The sequence below is a fragment of the Dama dama genome, chromosome X (assembly GCF_033118175.1).
Source record: "Dama dama isolate Ldn47 chromosome X, ASM3311817v1, whole genome shotgun sequence".
Lineage (NCBI taxonomy): Eukaryota > Metazoa > Chordata > Mammalia > Artiodactyla > Cervidae > Dama > Dama dama.
Genome location: NC_083714.1, coordinates 115447587 through 115471145, shown reverse-complemented (window position 1 = coordinate 115471145; position 23559 = coordinate 115447587). Strand labels below are relative to the sequence as shown.

The 23559-nt window shown below is 38.4% G+C and overlaps 1 protein-coding gene across 1 annotated transcript in view; it reads left to right on the top strand.

The window, feature by feature from the left end:
* Nucleotides 1-23559, top strand: part of SYTL5 (synaptotagmin like 5) — a 265631-nt gene that overhangs the window by 33804 nt on the left and 208268 nt on the right. Inside the window, exon 2 of the mRNA XM_061136176.1 lies at nucleotides 21789-21845. The gene's annotated coding sequence lies outside the window, so the exon portion shown is untranslated. The remainder of the gene's footprint in view (nucleotides 1-21788; nucleotides 21846-23559) is intronic.

Here is a 23559-nt window from a genome sequence, read left to right as displayed (position 1 = left end):
AACAGATTATTCTCTGAGATACATTTTTATTCCTTAGGTGTAACTTCTTTCCATGTTTTAGCTGCATAACCTTTATCCCTCCAGCCTTCCACTGCTCTGCTGGTTCTGATGTAGAAATTAGCTAGGGGAAGGTTTGAATAAGGTAGAAGCAGGACCTATTGCACGATGGGATCAGGAGAGTCTTGCTAAGAGTCCAACAGAAACTGGATAGATTCTCTTAGATTATCTTATGGGCTATACATTGTCATCGTAGGTACACTGGCTGAGTACCGGCAATAACACCCATGAATACAGTCAATCAGGGCAAAGAAAGCCATATTCTAGATGTAAACTCCCTTCGTCTGAGGTATCTGTTGGTGTAAAAGGTGAAATGTGCTACATTTCCTAAGCTTGGTGCTCAAAATTCTGTTTACTGTGTTTCATCTGGGTTACAAACTGCATGCCACTAGAGGCAAGACAGATAGACAGTAGAAGACAGTGGTCACCGTAGTAAACCAGAAGTGTGTAGCCTGTCATCAGGGGACAGCCGTCCACCCACCCCTTCCTAATGATGCCGTGCAGATTTTGACACCAGCATTTCTCTATCCTCTGATTTTTCAAAGAGGAAGCAGAAACGTGGGTTATTTTATGTGAAATGTCCCCATTAATAAATGTTTGCCATTATTTTGTAAAAATTTAAAACAATAATTAAGACTAAGTAAAATACTCCTGGAGGCTGGATTTAGTCACTGGATCAGTTGGTGACCTTTGATCGAAACCAAGGTTTACTTGGAGACTTCCCTGGTGGTCCAGTGGTTAAGACTTTATTCTTCTGCTGTAGGGAAGACAGGTTTGATCCCTGGTCTCAGGGAACTGACATCCCTGCATGCCTTGCTGTGTGGCCAGAAAACAAACACAAAACCAAGGGTTCCTTGTGATCTTGTTTTCCTCATTCATTCTCTCTTGGAGAAGGCATGCATGTTGAGTAAACAGGTATTTTGAATGAAGACTGGATACATCACAGGTGATATAATTTGTACAAGGATGTAATCTTTTACATCAATATTTACCTAGCTGCTTGAACTAGGGTTGGGAAATTTATATGAAGTCAGTGATACATGCATATGACCACTGTGTTTGTTTTCCTATCTTTTACTATATGATGTATGGTGACTATGGAAAGGGTTTTGATAAGCTGGAATTGCAAAGTCATAGGGGACTTACTTGGGAAATTTGATTAAAACCCACAAGAGGGTAAATGACAGAGTCTAGGGGGAAGAAGTTATTCCTTCAGACTGCTGTATCCATTCCTCAAAAGGCCATTTTTGGAAATAAAGCTTTAGAGAAGGATGCTGCCTAACAAGGGCTTTCTGCAGAAGGAGTTTTCCTGTTCCTGCTGGTAGTTTATGTGGTTGCTATGAATCACTGTTAGAATTAGATGAATTTGTTGCCTGAATAAATTGGAGTTTCATTTTAAGTCAGGCGTACAATATATCATGCTCTGAAACAATATTTAAATAGAGTTTCAGAATCACTAGGTTATTAAATTTCAGTGTCAGGGGGACCAGTAAAGCTCATCCACTCGAAAGATTCCTTGCTAGAAAGTCATGTTTCCTGTATTCATTGCACAGCAGTAATTGGGACCAGCTCCCCACTCCACCCAGCTTGTGCTGGGACACAGGGAAATGCAGAGTGGCTAATTAGTGTTTGGTAGTGTAATGAGTTGGGCTTCCCTGGTGGCTCAGTGATAAAGAACCTGCCTGCCAATGCAGGAGACACGGGTTTGATCCCTGGGTTGGAAAGATGCCCAGGAGAAGTGCATGGCAACCCACTCCAGTATTCTTGCCTGGAGGATTCCATGGACAGAGGAGCCTGGCAGGCTACAGTCCATGGGGTCTCAAAGAGTCAGACACAACTGAGTGACTAACTCTCTCTCTCTCTCTCTCTCTCTCTCTCTCTGTCTCTGTCTCTGTCTCTCTCTGTCTCGTTATCACCCAAGATTCCTTACCCTTTGTGATCATGGAATCCATCATTCGTATTGACATAAGAATGATGATTTGTGTAATCAAACCTAGACCTCGCTCATAAAAAGTTCGGGGACTGTAGTCAAGGTGATGTGTTCCCAGCCCATATCCCTTCTGTGCTCATCTCACATGCCAAGGCTTGCTTATTGCTAATACTTGCTAATCTCTGTCTGAGGTCTTTGTTCTGTGGCCAATGGGGCAAGCTCACCTTATATAGGCAAGGTTCCCAGAGTCAGCCTTCAACCAATGACAAGTGGGGAGTTGCTGGATTAAAAACACACCAAGTTTGGCACTTCCCTGGTGGTCTAGTGGTTAAGATTCCACTACACTTCCTGTGGAGCAGGCACGAGTTTGATCCCTAGTCAGGGAACTAAGATCTCGTGTGCCATGCAGCAAAAAACAAGCAAACAAAAATCCAAGTTCTTTGCTACTTCCTTGAGGTATCGCTAAGACATGTTCTCACAGTCTCCCGGTGATCTCTAGAAGGACTGAGACCCAGTTACCCACAGTGGTAGGAAACTGGCTTGATAACAGACTCCTGATTGGTTTTCTTTCCTTCCTCACCTCTCTTCCTACTTCCATACTAGGGTTTTTACTCTGTGATTACTTCCTGAAACAACTTCTTGGACTCAAATGCTCATCTCAGGATCTGCTTTTGGGGACACCTAAACGAGGACAGGAACACTGATCTAGTGCTCCAAAATTCATTTTGACCTAGTTTGGAAGAACATTAGTTTGCATTTTAGGATCACTTCGTAACTTTAAAATAAAATGAAATCTAGAGAAGACTTCCTGTACCTTTTATAATTTTTGGTGTTGATAAAATGTGGCACATGAATTTAGGGTATAGCTGATGGTTGAACACTTTCAGTGAGGTCTCTGGGATACAGAATTTCTAGTTGATGGCGAGAGAGCTATTATTTTAAGGTCTGCATCATCCAGGATGGGCACATGAATATAATGTAATATTACATATATAATTATAATTATATATATATAATTCAGTTCAGTTCACTCAGTCATGTCTGACTCTTTGCGACCCCATGAACCACAGCACGCCAGGCTTCCCTGTTCATCACCAGCTCCTGGAGCTTACTCAAACTCATGTCCATTGAGTTGGTGATGCCATCCAACCATCTCATCCTCTGTTGTCCCCTTCTCCTCCCGTCTTCAATCTTTCCCAGCATCAGGGTCTTTTCCAGTGAGTCAGTTTTTCACATCAGGTGGCCAAAGTATTGGAGTTTCAGCTTCAACATCAGTCCTTCCAATGAATATTCAGGACTAATTTCCTTTAGGTTGGACTGGTTGGATCTCCTTGCAGTCCAAGGGACTCTCAAGAGTCTTCTCCAACACCACAGTTCAAAAGCATCAATTTTGGTGCTCAGCTTTCTTTATAGTCCAGCTCTCACATCCATACATGACTACTGGAAAAACTATAGCTTTGACTAGATGGACCTTTGTTGGCAAGGTAATGTCTCTGCTTTTTAATATGCTGTCTTGGTTGGTCATAGCTTTTCTTCCAAGGAGCAGGCGTCTTTTAATTTCGTGACTGCAGTTACCATCTGCAGTGATTTTGGAACCCCCCCAAAAAATAAAGTCAACCACTGTTTCCATTATTTCCCCATCTATTTGCCATGAAGTGATGGGACCGGATGCCATGATCTTAGTTTTCTGAATGTTGAGTTTTAAGCCAACTTTTTCACTCTCCTCTTTCACTTTCATCAAGAGGCTCTTTAGTTCTTCTTCTTCTTCACTTTCTGACATTAAGGTGGTGTCCTCTGCATATCTGAGGTTATTGATATTTCTCCTGGCAATCTTGATTCCAGCTTGTGCGTCATCCAGCCTGGTAGTTTGCGTGATGTACTCTGCAAATAAGTTAAATAAGCAGGATGACAATATACAGCCTTGATGTACTCCTTTTCCTATTTGGAAGCAGCCTGTTCTATGTCCAGTTCTCACTGTTGCTTCTTGACCTGCATACAGATTTCTTAGGAGGCAGGTCAGGTGGTCTGGTATTCCCATCTCTTAAGAATTTTCCAGTTTGTTGTGATCCACACAGTCAAAGGCTTTGACATAGTCAATAAAGCAGAAATAGATGCTTTTCTGGAACTCTCTTGCTTTTTCGATGATCCAGCAGATGTTGGCAATTTGATCTCCCATTCCTCTGCCTTTTCTAAATACAGCTTGAACATCTGGAAGTTCATGGTTCACGTACTGTTGAAGCTTGGCTTGGAGAATTTTGAGCATTACTTTACTAGTGTGTGAGATTAGTGCAGTTGTGCAGTAGTTTGAATATTCTTTGGCATTGCCTTTGAGATTGGAATGAAAACTGACCTTTTCCAGTCCTGTGGCCACTGCTGAGATTTCCAAATTTGCTGGCATATTGAGTGCAGCACTTTCACAGCATCATCTTTTAGGATTTGGAAATAGCTCAAGTGGAATTCCATCACCTCCACTAACTTTGTCCGTAGTGATGCTTCCTAAGGCCCACTTGACTTCACATTCCAGGATGTCTGGCTCTAGGTGAGTGATCACACCATCGTGGTTATCTGGGTTGTGAAGATCTTTCTTGTACAGTTCTTCTGTGTATTCTTGCCACCTCTTCTTAATATCTTCTGCTTTTGTTAGGTCTATGCCATTTCTGTCTTTAATTGTGTCCATCTTTGCATGAAATGTTCCCTTGGTATATATATATATACTTATATGTATAGAATTACTTATAATCACATATAATTATATACAATTATATGTGTATAATATATATGTAGTAATATATAATAAAATGTATAATGTGGAACAGGTGCTTAGCACAGAACAGGGTCTGGAGAAATACAGCCCATTGGCCACATCTAGCCTGATGTCCGGTTTGGAAATGAAGTTATATTGCAACACAGCTACACTCATTTGTTTATAGATTGTCTAATGATGGCTGCTTTTGTGCAACAATAGCAAAGTTGAATGGTTGTGACAGAGGTTATATAGCTCACAAAGTTCCAAATATTATCTGTCTGGTTCTTTTTGAAATTTTCCAACCCCCAGTACAGAATAGGGCTTGTATAATATTTTAATTTAGTTTTTTTTTTAGTGAATAAACCATCTAATTGAGCATGGTTTGCTCTTGCTGACTCATACCAATGGCTAGCTTAATACTGCACTGGGTGCTCGTGTGGTGGCTTTAAAAAAAATAAGTGATGTGTAGTGTGGAAATGCAGCACTGAGTATGAGTTGTTGGCCAATTGGAAGAGCCAATGTTAATTTCTACAAAGTTAATAGATATAGACATGATCTTGTAAAGATGCACAATGATGGTTTGGTATAATAAGGCAGGTGAATGTCTGTGTCTGTATCTATTTAATAACTCTGGTGTGAAAAACTCAAACCTAGAGAATTGTTGTAAGAACAGTCCAGTAAATGCTCATATACCTTGGACATAGATTCACCAATACTTGGTATTTTACTGAATTTCTCCTATGCTTATCTCATGCATAGTGTTAATTGCTCAGTCATGTCTGACCCTTTGCAATCCCATGGACTGTAGCCTACCAGGCTCCTCTGTCCATGGGATTCTCCTGGCAGGAATACTGGAGTTGGTTGCCGGAAGCCCTCTCAAGCATAAGGACATTCTTTTAAAAAAACCACAGTAAATTTATCAAATTCAAGAAGTTTATTATTGTCACAATATTATCTTAAAATCCATTTTCAAATTTCACCAATTGTCCCAATTTTGTGATTTGTGTTTTGTGTTTTAACCTGTCCGCTAGATAATCCTGATGCTTCTTAACATTTGAGAAGGCTTCTCAATCTAATGGGCAGGTTAAAACACAGATTCCCGGGAGATTCTGGTAATAGTAGGTTTGGGGTGGAGCTCGAGTATTTTCATTTTTCATTTTTTACAAGCTCTCAACAGATTTGGTCAAAATACTGCCAGCTTTACACCTTCGCCCTCCACCCAACCCACCCTCCTAAATCCAGGCTACTACTCAGGACCCCACACTACATTTAGTAACTTGTTTCTTTAGTCGTCTTTAAGTTGGCACAGCTCCTTTGTCTTGCCTTTGTTTTTCATGATATTACCATTTTAAAAGAGAACATGCTGGGTTTTGTTCCCCTGTAAAATGTCTTTCACTTTGGGTTTAGCTGATGTTTTCTCATGGTCTCATTTAGATAGTGCATTTTTTTTGGTAGAAATATTACAGGAGTAATGTTGATCCGTTTGTCCCTTTTGTTGATGATTTAACTTTGATCACTAGGTTAAGGTAGTGTCTACCTGATTTCTCCTCTGTAAAGGTGCCTTTTTACTTTGGAATTAATCTGTAACCTGTGGGGAGGTACTTTGACCCTGTTTTCCAACAGACTTTCATCCCATTTATTTGATTCTTGCCTGAATTATCACTATATTAATTGCTGAGTATCGATTTTCTAACTCTATCATTCCAGCTACATTTATTAATTTTCCTTTTATAGTAAAGAAGAACTTTCCCAATAGTCTTGTTTACTTGTTTTATGGAATCATCATGAACTAATGGTCTCCTATTTTATTTATTGGATTATAATCCTTTGTTTTCATGATTCCTTTTTGATCCTCAATCATCTCTGATTTGACCAGTGCCAGCACCTCCAGGGAACTCCTGTGTTCTTATAACATGACTCCATCCATTTTTGAGCACACTAGATACATCTACTTATAAAATATTTCATCAATATATACCTCTTATCTGTCACTAAACACTTGCTTTGCCTTTAGTGTATCTCTAGTGCTCTTAGGTGTCAAAAGGTATACAAGAGTGCTGAAAGACATCCCTTCTTTCACTCAAGAAATAATATCTCACTTAATATAGTAGTACTAACATAGAGAAATCAGACTAATTTAAGAGGATATATAATCCTCTTTAAGAGAATTTATAATCCTATTGTTTATTTCTAGTTTATTACTCCTTCTAAAACTAATTCATACCACTTAACAATAGCAACAAATTTTATTCTTGTGGAATAGGAAACAATCTTTAGTCTATACGCAAGACTTATTCCTATGCTACTGTGTAGGAAAAAGTCAGTCAGCAAGATACACCTGAAATTTATCTTTCTGCATTTAGTGTGTGCAGTGTAAATTTTCGGGTCTTCTCCAACAGCTCATCAGTGAAGAATCTCCCTGTAATGCAGGAGATGCAGATTCAATCCCTGGGTTGGGAAGATCCCTTGGAGGAGGAAATGACTACCCACTTCAGTATTCTTGCCTGGAGAATCCCATGGACAGAGGAGCCTGGCAGGCTACAGTTCATGGGGTCACAAAGAGTTGGACACAACTGAGCATGCACACACGTGTAGATTTTAATATAGTTAGACAAAGAATTTCAGGTTTTATAGTGTCACATATCCCGTAAGTTTGTGGAATGCTATTTGGTGTAATAGGTATTTGGCCAGTCTTGTGATTAGCTAGCTAATTCTTGTAATCAGTTTGGTTTTGTATGTTTCAACTTTATATAGTATCGTTAGGTATGACCATTTTACTTTTTTTTTCTGTATCTCCAGTCATCTTTTTTTTTCATCCTTTTGTCCTTCTAAATATTTTTAAGAAGTTCTTCTCTGGTCTGTTCCTGAATACCAGTTCTCTTCTATTTTTCTATTATGTCTGATAACACTCATCTGTTGAATTCTTCATTTTGGCTCTTGTACTTTTTCCTATTTTAAAAATTCTCTTGCTTTAACAAATATGCTATATCACTTATAGTTTCCAGTTCTCTCCTAAACAATTTAGTCTTGACTTTTATGTCCTTAAACATTGTAACCATAGTTATTTTTAGATCTGTATTTATTGTTAACTAGACTTACTATGGTGATCATTTTGCAGTATATACAAATATTGAATTATTATGTTATATACCTGAAACTAAAGCAATGTTATGTGTCAATTATACTTCAATAAAAGATAAAGTAATACAAGTTTCTAGATCTATTTACAACCTACATCTGTTGTAGAGAGCTAGTCATCTTATTCTAGGTTCTACATTTGAATTCAGTTCTCCTGTGCAGAAAACATTTTACTTGACTTGGAAAATGAATTTTCCTATACTTTAGTTCCAACTTAAAAATTCCAGGGCTTTTCTGTAGACATCATTTTTCCTTACAGTTAATAGTTGGAACAGGGTTACACACAATAGTATTTATTTAGGAAGTCAAGTTAAATCATCATTGGGGGAAGAAAAGGAACAATGGAAGAAGGAGTTTTAAGTGAAACTTAGTGTGCAATAAAAGCTCTGTGAATATCTAATAAGGCTAGAATTCATAGATTACTTAAACATGTCAAGCGAGCCAATATATTGGAAAGATAAATTCTGTGCTGTCCCAGGGTATATTTGCAACATGGGCAAATGGGGCCATAGTATCATAACATTAAACTCTCACAGTGATAAGTAACATTAAGGATGCTGTGTTACTTAACAGTTCCTGTTCTTCCAAATGTGAAATAGATAATAACCCTAATGATAAACATTTTGATGAAGTGATTATCAATGTGCATTGTTTCTGTGTTAGAATAATGGGAACATTTCAAGGCTATTTGCTTCTTTTTTAAGATAAAGGAAGTAATCTTTTAAATATGAAGCTTGAGGATTTTTTTTGTAAACTCCTTAAAGAATTCTTAAAAACAAGATATAAAAATAAGATATAACTTTGGCAAGATCTTGGTGCTCATTGTTTGGATCTAGGTAGATGATCAGGATGATGACAGAAGATGCCATCTAAACTCATTTGCTGATTACACTGTGGGAAGAATCAAACAGTGTTATTTTGGGGGGGCAGGGGGAGGTCAGAGCTGATTCAAATAAGCAAAAATTTCTGTGACTTCTTCAAAGTCAACATGGATTTCAGAATAGTAGTAGTTGTTGTTCAGTTGCTAAATTGTGCTAGACTCTTTGTGACCCCGTGGACTACAGCATGCCAGGCTTCCCTGTCCTTCACTATCTCCCAGAGTTTGCTCAAACTCATGTCCATTGAGTTGGTGATGCCATCCAATCATCTCATCCTCTGTTGCTCCCTTCTTTTCCTGCCCTCAATCTTTTCCATCATTAGGATCTTTTCTAATGAGTGTGCTCTTTGCATCAGGTGGCCAAAGTATTGGAATTTCATCATCAGTCCTTGCAATGAATATTCAGGGTTGATTTCCTTTAGGATTGACTGGTTTGATCTCCTTGCTGTCCAAGGGACTCTCAAGAGTCTTCTCCAACACCACAGTTCAAAAGCATCAATTCTTCGCCACTCAGCGTTCTTTATGGTCCAAATTTCACATTCATACATGACTACTGGAAAAACCATAGCTTTAACTAGATGGACGTTTGTTGGCAAAGTGATGTCTCTGCTTTGAATACCCTATCTAGGTTTGTCATAGTTTTTCTTCCAAGGAGGCAAGTATCTTTTAGTTTTATGGCTGCAGTCACTGCCTGCAGTGATTTTAGAGCCCAAGAAAAAAAAACCTGCCACTGTTTCCATTTTTTTCCCCTCCATCTATTTGACATGAAGTGATAGAGTACTGCTCTTTTAAAATAAAAGAGAAGAGAATTCAATAAATCAGGTTGTGGGCACTAATTAGAGAACCATAGAATATTGCCATTTAAGTTTTTTTCTGTTTCTTCAGTTTTAATGTCCAAGAATTCATAAAAACAAAAATTTGCATATGATAATTCCATTATCTGAAGCCCTGTGGCTCTATTTATGTTGGTGTTGTTTCTGCTGATTTTCAGTCATGAACAAGAGCCTGCATTATTCTTGTCTGAGGACCCACAGTTCAGGTAACATTAAAGAATCCGTTTTTTTTCCCTTGGAAAAATGTGCATTTGTCAAAGAATGGATGAGTAGAATGACAATGTAGTAGGGTCATAGTCTAAAAGTATAGTAAAACATAATGGTTAAGAGTGAAATGACTTAAAAAAAAAAATAAAAAGAGTGACATGACTGGATTCAGGCTGCCTATGTCCAAATCCCAGCTCCTTTATCTGCTAAACCTCAGTTTCCTCATCCTTAAGATGAAATACTTACTTGTTAAAATTGATATATAGTTGATATTGTAATATAACACAATATCTACAATATGCTATATTATATACAAATTAACAATGTTGTATTAATTTCTGCTGTACAACAAAGTGATTCAGCTTGTGAATTCAGGATGTGTGTACATATTATTTTTCATATTTTCCATTATGGTTTGTCACAGGATATTGAATATAGTTCCCTTATACAGTAGGACCTTGTTCCTTATCCATCCTATATATACTAGTTTGCATTTGCTAACCCCACACTCCCAGCCCACCCCTTGCTACTTCCATCCTTTTTGGCAACTACAGACTGTACCTATGTCTGAGTCTGTTTCTGTTTCATAGATAGATTAATTTGTGTCATATTTTAGATTCCATATATAAGTGATGTTGCATGGTATTTGTCTTTCTCTTTATGACTTAACTTCACTCAGTTTGACAATCTCTAGGTCTATCCATGTTGCTGCAAATGGCATTATGTCATTCCTTTTTACAACTGGGTAGTATTCCACTGTATGTACATACCACATCTATTTTATTTCTTCATTTGTTGATGGACATTTAGGTTGCTTCCCTGGCTTGGCTATTGTGAATACGCTGTGATGAACACAGAGGTGGATATACATACAATGAAATATTATAGAGTTCTTATAAGTATTAAAAGAGAAAATGCACATAAAGTAATTAAGCTGATACCTGGCAAGCACTCAATAAATGTTAACTTTATCGTTATTGTTAGATATTCAGAGGGAAGAGAGTCTCAAATTTTGCACATGGTAAGTGTTTGAGAAGGTGTTGAAAAATGCATTCATTCATTCATCATTTATTTTATTTGATATATGTGTAATAGTTCTTGAAATTAATAATTTGAGCAACTGGTGGACAAAGTGAGCAGAATCCCAAAAGGAAGGTAGAGCTGTAAAGGGTCAGACAAGAGTAAAGAATATCATAGAAGCAGTCAAAACAAAGCTTGGAATCATGATTTATATGAGAAGATCACCATGGATGGAATGTATAAGAGAAAAAGATAACCTGCAGAAAAATAATGGGCAAGTGTATTATTTTGTAATGTTCTGTAATCATCTTATATACATGTATACACTTCTGGGTCCTGTCTCATTCCTAGTTCTATCCTGTGACATTTAGCTGATTATGTGTACAAATCATCGAAAAAGCAAGAGAGTTCCAGAAAAACATCTATTCCTGCTTTATTGACTATGCCAAAGCCTTTGACCGTGTGGATCACAATAAACTGTGGAAAATTCTTAAAGAGATGGGAATACCAGACCACCTGACCTGCCTCTTGAGAAATCTGTATGCAGGTCAGGAAGCAACAGTTAGAACTGGACATGGAACAACAGACTGGTTCCAAATGGGAAAAGGAGTACGTCAAGGCTGTATATTGTCACCCTGCTTATTTAATTTATATGCAGAGTATATAATGAGAAACTCTGGGCTGGAGGAAGCACAAGCTGGAATCAAGATTGCCAGGAGAAATATCAATAACCTCAGATATGCAGATGACACCACCCTAATGTCAGAAAGTGAAGAAGAACTAAAGAGCCTGTTGATGGACGTGAAGGAGGAGAGTGAAAAAGTTGGCTTAAAGCTCAGCATTCAGGAAACTAAGATCATGGCATCCAGTCCCATCACTTCATGGCAAATAGATAGCGAAACAGTGGAAACAGTGGCTGACTTTATTTTTCTGGGCTCCAAAATCACTGCAGATGGTGATTGCAGCCATGAAATTAAAAGACACTTACTCGTTGGAAGGATAGTTATGAACAACCTAGATAGCATATTAAAAAGCAGAGACATTACTTTGCCAACAAAGGTCTGTCTAGTCAAGGCTATGGTTTTTCCAGTGGTCATGTATGGATGTGAGAGTGGGGCTGTAAAGAAACCTGAGCGCAGAAGAATTGATGCTTTTGAGCTGTGGTGTTGGAGAAGACTCTTGAGAGTCCCTTGGACTGCAAGGAGATCCAACCAGTCCATCCTAAGGGAAATTAGTCCTGAATATTCATTGGAAGGACTGATGTTGAAGCTGAAACTCCAATACTTTGGCCACCTGATGTGAAAAACTGACTCACTGGAAAAGACCCTGATGCTGGGAAAGATTGAAGATGGGAGGAGAAGGGACAACAGAGGATGAGATGGTTGGATGGCATCACCAACTCAATGGACATGGGTTTGGGTAGACTCCGGGAGTTGGTGATGGACAGGGAAGCCTGGCGTGCTGTGGTTCATGGGGTCGCAAAGAGTCAGACACGACTGAACGACTGAATTGAACTGAAGTGCAAGAACCACGTATCAGCTAAACTGATGGGCTTTTTCCCACTGACATAATAGATACCCCTTGAGTAAACTGGAAGGCTCCAAGCCATTACCGTCTTTAGATCATGTGATCTATGTCTTTTGTATGCATTGATAATCTTTGAGAGCCATTTTATCTGAAGCTACTCAAGCAGTGATTCTCAAGCTTGAGCATGCTTTAGAAACACCTAGAGAGCTCTTTCCAGTGTTGACTGCTGAGCCTCATCCTGAAAGCTGTGGATTTCATAGGTCTGTTGTAGGTCCCTAGAATCTACATTTCTAACAAGTTCCTAGGTAACACCCATGCTGGTGGTCCTGGGACCACATTGTGAGAACTAGTATCTTAATGACCATACTGAGTACTAAACTATCTTAGAATTTCATCTTGTTTTCTTTTGGTAGAATAACTTTCTAACTTGTGTATTTAGTTGTTTCTCCTACCCATGGAATTCAACTCTTTGAAATAACTTATGGGGAAAAAAATAAAACACACTTTTTCATTTATATTTTCTTAGCTGTTCCCTTACTATGATTTTGGATTTTCTTGCTGTTAAGGTTAACTGCTTTGGGAGGCCTAAGCTACCATTAAGCTCCATTAGTGGTATAAATTTTCTAATATTTCAGAGAAATCCCATTGCATTATTCATAATGGGTTGAGTGGGGCTTTTTCTAAAAGTAATTGTTATAATAATAGGCCTTTCATAAATGTAAGCATAAATTCTTTCATCAGTACGTTCTTGATGTTCATAATATGTCAGCATTTAAAATAAAGTACATGTGCAAATTTTATGGCATTTTCCCCCTTCGTGATCATATTTCTTTAAAGCAAATACGCATCCCTTCAAATTCCTGTTAATTTTACCTGCTGCTGCCTCCTACCTAAATGAGTCACACCAAGTTTTACATGTCAGTTCTCCTGACAAGAAACTGAACACTGAAGTAATTTTCATACATTCTTTTTCACTTTTCCTCATAGCGCTTTCATGCACAATAAGCAGGAAATTACTTTGATGTGAAGAGGTGGTAAGAAGATGGTCAAAACACATAGTGCCCAGATCATTCACTCACCCTCAGCCTTCTCTCTCAGCTCTGGCCTCCACTGTCTACTTCCCCATTGCTAGTCCTCATTTTATCTGTTTACTCAAATAAAACTGACAAAAGGCTTTTGTGCGTGGCCAGACTTCTAAATCTTGGTAGTAACAGGAAAGGGAAGATGGTGACAGCCAAGGCCTGCCTGGCCCCACAAATAACTTGCAACCGAATATCACACCACCATGTTTACACTGAATCTCTCGGGAGGACTCCATATTGCTTCCACCCAGGCCCCTCTCACTCCCCTGCTCTCATCCCTGCTTTCCTTCTTGCTGGTCTCCCTCTCAGCCACCTTAATCTCTCTTACCCTGTTTCACAGAGTAATTCAGCTCTCTTTTCTGGCTGTCATTTAAATTTAAATTTGGGGCCAAATGTTCCCCATTTCTCCATTAAAAAACTAGTCAAGTTTCATCATGAAAGGATTTCTCTAAACAAACTACCTCTGAGGTGATTTGGATCATTTCCTTAGAGAGCAGTAAGTGGCTGCAGTCAGTATTAAGTACCATTTTATTTTCTTCCTGGTACATTTGTTAAAGAAAAGACAGTAGGGCTGCTTGGTGCTAAGAGGACTGGCTCAAGGTTGTTGACGCAAAACCCTCCTCCCAACCCTCTCCCCCACCAAAAAAATTACTGAGGTGAATTAGGAAGTGTGTTGCTGGCTTAGAACTCCTATTCCTGGTCTTAGCTTTGTTTTTATTTGGCAGTGCAGTCATTAACAAGCCACTTTTCAGCTCCCAGTTTGTTTCTTCATTTTTTATTTTTATTTTTTGGCTACACTGTGTGGCTTGCAGGATCCTAGTTCCTCTACCAGGGATTGAACCTGGGCTCTCCTCAGTGAAAGCACTGGGTCCATACTACTAAACCACCAGGGAAGTCCTGTTTTCATTTATAAATGGAAAGAGTTGGGTTAGTGTTCTTCAAGTTTAAGCAAAAACAGAAAGGAAACGAAAACGTTTCAGAGTGACTCCCATTGAAGTCCTGACTCACCCTCTTAATTCTTCCTCCCTAGTGGCCCCCTGAGCTTTCTCACAGTGTAGTTCTGAAAGCACTGACCAAATTTTTTTTTTTTTTGGCTCTTTGTCATGTGGGATCCTTGTTCCCCAAGCAGGGATCAAACCCATTCCCGCTTCACTGGAAATGCAGACTCTTAACCACTGGACCACCAGGGAAGGTCATGATCTAGATGGTTTTCATCCACAATTGTTCCCTGATTTTCTGGAATTTCTGACTGGAGTTTCACAGTTTAATGTGAATGCTCCTCGTAATTAGAATGAAGGCAAATGATTGGAATCATTGATTCCATTGAATCATTGGTCAATCAACCAATTCCAAATGATTGAGAGAGAAACTCTCCATGACCTGGCATAGCAGAGGAATTTTGGTATTGTCTGATGTTCAGTCAGATGTTGTCTGATGTTCCCTTGTGGCTCAGATGGTAAAGCGTCTGCCTGTTTGACTGAATGATATTCAGTCATTAGTTACTTGTGGCTTTGAGCTAAGAGGTAATCAAATCTCTCTTGCTACCTTATGTATTTCCAATATTTAAAAGTCCTTTGCAGGTCTGCTTATTTTAGAAAAGATGTCACTGTTGAAAAACACTTCTAAAAAAGAGATGGGGATCATTTTGATTGAAATTGGCCCTTCAGGACTTGACAATAATTGATGAATATCTGTATTGTCTTAGGATGCCTGTGCAGTCAATAATATAGAAACCCATCTCACTAGTTTCTGATTCCATGAAGACAACAGCAATCACTCAGACCTCTTTAACAGGGTTTGGTGACATACCACCTGACACCTCAGGCACTTGATTTATGCTTATCTCTGAAGGAGAGTCTCCCGAAGTTGCCAGAGACCCATGTCAAATGGGCACATGGGGCCAAGAATGGTGTCAGTCCATGGATGCAGGCACAGGTGAAAGTAGGGTCCATGGGACGAGCCTCAGCTAGTGATGTGTATGAGTAGGTAGATTAATGTCCTCGCCCCCACAAACATCAGTGGTATCCTTTTGAGGCATGTGCCTTGCAATTTCTCATATTCTGTCTGCATGAACTCAGTCCCGTTGGCTCACAACAATAATAAAACTTTGATTTTCTTTCCTTCTTTCTTTGCCCCACTTTCCCTTCTCTCTCACTTTTACAATCCTGGGGTTACCTTGCAAGTAATTAATCTGCCCCCAAGTCCTTGTCTCAAGACCTACTGTTGGGAGACCCAAGTACAACTTGATGCAATGGAGTAATATACAACAATGGAAAAGAATAAAATAATGCCATTTGCAGCAACGTGGATGAACCTGGAGATTCTCATACCAAGTGAAGTAAACAAGCCAGAGAAAGACAAGTATCACATGATATTAAATCATGAAATGATATCACTTATGTGGAATGTAAAAAAGAAAAATACAGATGAACTTATTTATAAGACAGAAATGGACTCACAGACATAGAAAACAAACATGGTTACCAAAAGGGAGGGAGAGGGATAAATTAGGAGTTTGGGATTAACATATACACACTAAAATAGATAAGAAACAAGGACCTGCTGTATAGCACAGGGAGCTCTATGCAATATCTTGTAATAACCTATAAAGCAAAAGAATCTGAAACAGGATATATATATATATGTATAACTGAATGATTGTGTTGTATACTTGAAACTAACATAACTTTGTAAATCAACTTCATTTCAATAAAGTAAAAAACCTCACAGATTAAGCTACTAACTTTCAGTGCTGTTAGAAAAATGGATAGTGTGCTGTCTATTTTGAACTCTGCGACCACTTACTTTTCTATGTGCTCTCTTGTTTCAACAAATCATGTTGGGTTATCGTTACCATCTTTTTAAATTCCATATATATGCGTTAGAATACTGTATTGGTCTTCTATGCAAAACAGAAAAAGAGACACAGATGTACAGAACAGACTTTTGGACTCTGTGGGAGAAGGCGAGGGTGGGATGTTCTGAGAGAACAGCGTTGAAACAAGTATACTATCAAGGGTGAAACAGATCACCAGCCTAGGTTGGATGCATGAGACAAGTGCTCAGGGCTGGTGCACTGGGAAGACCCAGAGGGATGGGATGGGGAGGGAGGTGGGAGGGGGGATCGGGATGGGGAACACATGTAAATCCATGGCTGATTCATGTCAATGTATGGCCAAAACCACTACAATATTGTAAAGTAATTAGCCTCCAACTAATAAAAATAAATGAAAAAAAAGTCATATTGTGCTCTTAATGGCCCAAGCTGAAGAAAAGCAGGATGTAGGCAATTTTATTTTTCAGAGAATTATAAATCGATGTGGCCATGAATTACATGATTCTAAATTTTATCATTTTAGGTCCTAGGACCAGATTGTTGAGGATTTTTAAGTCACTGGGGGAAAAAAAGTGATACAGCTTTATTTTTACTAGGGAATTGTCCCCCAACTGTGTCAAAATTCCTTTCCCATAGATCAGATACTACCTTAAGGATATCTTAGCCAGATTCTCTAACTCTCCTCTTGCTTTGCATTCCTGGAAGAGGACCATTTCATTTCAGATAATTATTTCCTCCCCATTGAGAGGCAAGAGAATAATTTGTCTTCATGAACACCCCCTAAAAGACTGGCAACCCTTCCCCTCCTGCATATTCTCTTTTAATATTGACTGGGAAAGCAGGGTGGTGTTGGTTGATGGTGAGAATCATACTGTATTGGCACACTTCAGTAGGCCTGAGGGGAAGAGGCTGGGTTGAGCTGTTAGCTCACTGGTGGTTCACTGACCTTGGAGTGTCCTTAACCTTGGGTCTTAAAAATGTCATCTGCATCCTCTTATGGCATGTTTACTTAGCTCTAACAGTCTAACAGTTAATTAATTTGTACCTCCTGAGTTCACATCAACAAGCTTGTTATTGAGATAAGTCAATTTGAGTTTTAGAGATTTATCAGCTATGATTTACTCATGAGTCAGTGAAAGTCAGCTAAAGATAAGGGAGATAACAAAATCAGAAGCATCAAAAAAACATCATGGCTAGAATAAAATCACTGTTGGTTTTACTGATGAGAACTGCAAATAAAAAAAATTTAAATTCAAGGATATTAGGGATTAAAAAATTAAATTGTAAAATGCTTGAAGCATGGACTTCCTTGAAGGATAATGGCCAGAGGGGAAATGTTTATGCTCAGAAAAGTTACGTAAGTACCTGCTGTACTCAATAATTGGGTATGGGGGGATATAATCAGTTCAACCAGAGTCCTTACATCTGTGGATTCTCTGTGATATTTGAACCATTAAGGTTGATCTCGGAAGACATATAAGAGAGAAGAATCACTTTGGCTCATAGAAAATTGATCTTTCCTTTTACTTCAAATGGTTCCATCTCAATCATTGTGACAGAAGCTCTTCTTCCAGAAGAACATCTTGCGTGATAGAATGTTCTTGATAATGGCTACTTTCCTGCCCAACCAGTTTCGCCTTCATCACTTAATTGCCCTAGTACCTCTTCTCTCCCATTTCCTTCTCTCTCTCCTCTCTTTCACTGCCCACCTTACTTACTTTTCTCTCCCTTCTCCCTCCCTCTTTGGAGTCTAAATTGGCTGTCTTCCTATTACAAGGTTCATTCTTTTATTGGTTATCTCTGGTCAGTTAGCTTCACCCACAATTGCTTTGAGAACTTTGTTTTGTGATTGTTCTGTGCATCCAAGGACATTTCCTATTTCCTTCAGGGAGCTGTTGTCGTTTTAACTGGGCTTTGCATCTTTTTCATTTAATAGAACATTTCTGAAGAATACACCTATTCTGGGCATGTGTGATGGCTCCTCTTTGTTTGGTGGAAAAAGTCAAAATTACATCAATTTGGCAGACAGACTTTAGTGTAGATTCTGATCTTCCCAGTTTGTAACCTTAATCAAGTGATTTATTTGTTCTTTATTCAGTTTCCTTACTGTAAATGAGGATAATAGCCACCTCCAAATTTGTTGTGAGATTAAATAAAATGAACTACTTAATTTTTGTGAACACTGTAAGCTGAAAACTTTATATTTTCTTCTTGTTCCTATTTCATTTCTCATTTATTTTTCTAATGTTTTTATAGACTTTCAAACTAGGTCAAGGTACCAAATGATCCAGTCCATTCAAATCCAAGTGCACAAAGTTTTCTTCTTCATAGATTCATGTTTGTTTTCAGCTGAGGGAACATTTCTTAAGTGGGCAAATCCTACTCCAAGAAGTTTCAAAGTTGTAGGGATTTTTCTCTTATTTTCTCACACTTCAATTAAATCCTGAATAATTTCTCCCCATTTTGTTCTATTATTGAGCAGTGTAAGGTACAATACTGATAGGGGAGCAAATAGAATAGTAAACATTAACAACAACATGAGGTATAATGGGAGCTGCTTTTGTTTTGTAGAAATATTAGTTACTCTTCTGAAATTTTACTTTTTTTTATTTTATATATTTTAATTGAGCTCTAGTTGAGTTACAGTGTTGTATTAATTTTTGGTGTATAGCAAACTGATTCAGATATACATATATTTATATATATATTTTTTCAGATTCTTTTCCATTATAAGTTATTATAAGATACCAGTTTAGTTTCCTGTACTATACAGTGCATGCTTAGTCACTTCAGTCATGTCCAACTCTCTGTGACCCCATGGACCATGGCCCACCAGGCTCCTCTGTCCATGGGATTCTCCAGGCAAGAATACTGGAGTGGGTTGCCGTTTCCTTTTCCAGTGATAAAGCATGAAGTGAGTGAAGTGAAGTCGCTCAGTCATGTCCGACTCTTTGTGGCCCTGTGGACTGTAGCCTACCAGGCTCCTCCGTCCATGGGATTTTCCAGGCAAGAGTACTGGAGTGGGTTTCCATTTCCTTCTCCACTATACAGTAGGACCTTATTATTTATCTGTTTTATGTAAAGTAATGTAGATCTGTTAATCCCACTCTTGCAATTTGTGCCTCCCTCCCCTTTCCCCTTTGGTAACCATAAATTTGTTTTCTATATCTGACAGTCTCTTTTGTAAACAAGTTTATTTGTATCATTTTTTAAAGATTCTACCAGTGATACCATATTATGTTTGTCTTTGTCTGACTTCACCACTTATATGATAACCTGTGGGTCTATGGGTGTTGTTGCAAATGGCATTATTTCATTCTTTTTTGTGGCTGAGTAATATTCCATTGTATATATACCACACCTTCTTTATCCATTCATCGGGCAATATACATTTAGGTGGCTTCCATGTCCTGGTGTTGTAAATATTGCTACAGTGAACATTGGGCCACATGTATTATATCTTTTCAAATTAGAGTCATTTTCTGAATACATGCCCAGAAATGGGATCATTGGATCATATGATAACTGTTTTTAGTTTTCTAAGGAGCCTCCGCACTGTTCTCCATAGTGGTTGCACCAATTTAAATTCCCGCCAACAACGTAGGAGGGCTTCTTATGGAATTTTAGAGTCTAAAAGCATCACTGGAATTGATTCACTGCATTGGTGTAATGTATCATTTTGACCAAATGCTGATCCCCCAGGTTTATTACTTCTCACTCTGGCAATACTTTATAAAATACCTGTCATCTTCTCCAGTTCACACCAGAGTCTTGATACTTTTCCTTTCAGTTAAAAAATATCCTGTGAGGAATAGATGTGTTGGAGTTGTGAAGCATACAGTGAATTCCTGTGGAATTCATTCCAAGAGATTTTCATATTCTGCCATCATTTGTTCTATGAACATGTATGAAATTTCTGAAGTGGAAATAAAAACATGAATAAGACAGCTTCTACCTACTCCAGATTCACAGGTGGATAGGAGGGGGATATTTACAAACAGTCACAACCTCCATTTATTTATTGTTGTTCTTTTTTCCTACGTAAGCCTAAAGATCTCTATTTAATCTCAAGCACATTGTCTGGTATGGCAGGCACATTTAGTTCATTCCCTGGAAAACATTTTTAATCCTTTTTCTCATTGGCCTCCACTGTGGAGGGTAAAAAATCCTGAGAGTTACTTCCCTGTTCTTCCTTGTCAATGAGATATAAAGGAAATTCATCTGGGGCTTCTTGGAAAGTTTGTATTTTCTCATAAAAGGAATGAAGTACATCAGGGGAAAGAGTGATTTCGGTTTAATTTCTGTCACATCCTGCCTTTGTTTTCTTGTTACTGTGATGCTTGGAACTAGGAAAGTCATCTTCCAGTCATGAAGCAAATAGCCAAGGGACCATATCCCATATGCTAAGTATGGTAGAACTTAACAATAGAGAGAGCCTAGATCTTTGGTCACATGGGTGAGCCACCATACCTAACTGACATTGCTCTTCCTCCAGTAGTTAATGTCACTGTAGCTTTTTTTTTTAATCATCATTGTTCCTGATATCACTGTTACTTACTGCCCAAAGCACTCCTCATTGATAGATCTGGAAAGAGTAATTTATCATACCATTAGCATTTCAGCTTTAGTCAGCTTAATTTCTCAAACCTTGTAGGGCCTGAGTACATTTTGAATGTACTTAGCAGGTAGAACATGAAAAAGACAGAAAGTGAGGAAGGTTGTTGAGCACCAGGGAAGAAATACTACTTTAACAACAAAGAGAAGAAAAAGGGAATGCAGACTACAAATTTTGCCTCTGCAGTTGCACCTGGAGTGATCCTCAGTACAACATTTAAGGAGAAATGTAGTGTTTAGTTGGTAATTTGTTCTGTGCTGTGTAATACAGTACTTACACATGAACCATGGCTATCAATTATTCATGATCTCAATGTTTTTGAGTGGTTTTTTTTTTTTTTTTAGTTGAAGTATAGTTGATTTGGGCTTCCCTGGTGGCTCAGATGGTAAAGGATCTGCCTGCAATGTGGGTGACCTGGGTTCAATCCCTGGGTTGGGACGATCTCCTGGGAAAGGGCATGGCTACCCACTCCAGTATTCTTGCCTGGAGAATCCCAGGGATTGGGGAGTCTGGTGGGCTGCCGTCTATGGGGTCGCACAGGGTCGGATACGACTGAAGTGACTTAGCAGCAGCAGCAGTGTGTGTATGTTAAACCCAACCTCCTAATTGACCCCCTCTTTTTCCCCTTTGGTAACTGTAAATGTATTTTCTATGTCTGTGAGTCTATTTTCTAAATAAATTCTTTTGTATCATATTTTAGATTCTACATATAGGCGATATCATATGGTATTCATCTTTGTCTGTCTGACTTACTTTACTCAGTATGACAATCTCTAGGTTCAGATTTTTGAGTTTTTAAGATGTGTTTACTCAATGCTTGTTTTAAATCCTCAGGGAATGCCATTATAGACAGGTTGGAATTTCAAAAATGTACGTTTATCAATAGATTGAGTTACATGTATCCTTCTCTTGCCTTTCAGCCTTCTCCCTACATAAAGAAATACCAACCACACCTTTGAATGCCCTCTTGCTCTTAGGTGAGTCATGTGTGGATGTGACCCTTCCTGTTAGCACCTCTTCTACGCTGTCGGTCACTTAGAGCAAAGCTAACAAATGTAAATTCGAAAGATACCCCTGTACTGTGTGTATGTATTTTACAGGAATAATTACTTGCTCAAAGTATTTTTATAAGAGCTCTCTTAGGTAGGAGGACTTTATTGTTTAATAACACATATTTGAATTACAGTTGACCCTTGAACAATGTGAAATTGAACTGTCCAGCTCCATTTAACAGGCAGATGTTTCTCAATAGTAAATTCTAGATAACTGCACAGTCCATGGTTGGATGAATCCACAGTGCAGAGGAACCATGGTTATGGAGGCCTGGCAAGCTATATGCAGATTAACTTCCATGTTATTCAAGGGTCAACTGTAGTACATTTTCAGAAATACTCACCATGTAAAGCAGAGAAGATCTTTATTAACTTTTACCTTTTTGAAGTTTTTGTATATGCGTTCAGTTATCAGAAGCTGTGCTTGAAATTCCAGGTACAGGTACAACTGGAAAGTATGTGATGCTTGGGAATCCCTGGCGGCTCAGTGGTAAAGAATTTGCCTGCAATGCAGAGGATGCAAGCTCTCTCCCTGGGTCAGGAAGATACCCTGGAGGAGGAAATGGCAACCCAGTCCACTATTCTTGCCTGGGAAATTCCATGGACAGAGGAGCCTGGTGGGCTACAGTCCATGGGGCTGCAAAGAGTCAGACATGACTTAGCAACTAAACCACCATGACCATGTAATACTTTTCTATTTAAGAAATTCAGACCAATGTGTTGCTTTTTAGGTGGCTCTAAAAATGATGGAAATCACCTTTAATGTGTGATGTGTATTCAGTTGGTTGTCATAGAATAGCTTACTCAATAATAACTTTTATTACAAAAATTAGTAATTTAAAGTACTAAATATTGACTTTTGACTAAATGAAATAAATACTTTTCCTGAGATCTTTTTAGGCTATGAAAGTGTAAAGATATTTGCAAACATACCTTGGATTTATGTGTTGCTTTTCATGTGTATTGAAGTTTTTGAATAGTGGTACATATGATGGATACTATCCATGCAGTGTGTACTACTAATTTTACTTTTTAGTAATTACCAAAATTGATTCTGAGGCAAAGAGCTTGAGGAGAATACTAACAATGGAAGAAATTGAGTAGGTATAGATTGATTTGATCTTAGAGGATAGAAAGAATTTCATAGCATAAAAATAAGTCATGGATCCATAAATGAAAAAGAAAATGGTTTATGACTAATTAAAAATTTGAAAGTTTGAAACATGAATATATACCCAAGAAAAGTGGCATCTAAGTAAGAGGTCCAGTTGTCTGTCGTCTTACTAAATGTGTGTTAAGATGTGAAAGTAAATTCAAATTCCCAACCTTAGAACTTTTGGAAGTAGACAATTGGGATTCACTAGAGTGGTTACAGGAGAACAGAGGGATAAGAGTTAGATTACAGCAATTTGAGAAGTGACTGGGGGGTAGGTTGGACACAAAGTGTAGCCAAGCATGTCAATAAATTCAGTAAATGTGATGAAGGTACAGACTGTATAGTAGATTGACAACCATGTGTATGTATTTTAGACTTGTTTATAGGCTAAGGCTTTAGGAATAAGTGAAATTGGAGTTTCAAGATAAAGAAGAGCATGTTTGCAGGAACAAGGAGATGGAGGAGGGATGAAGGGATAAGGTA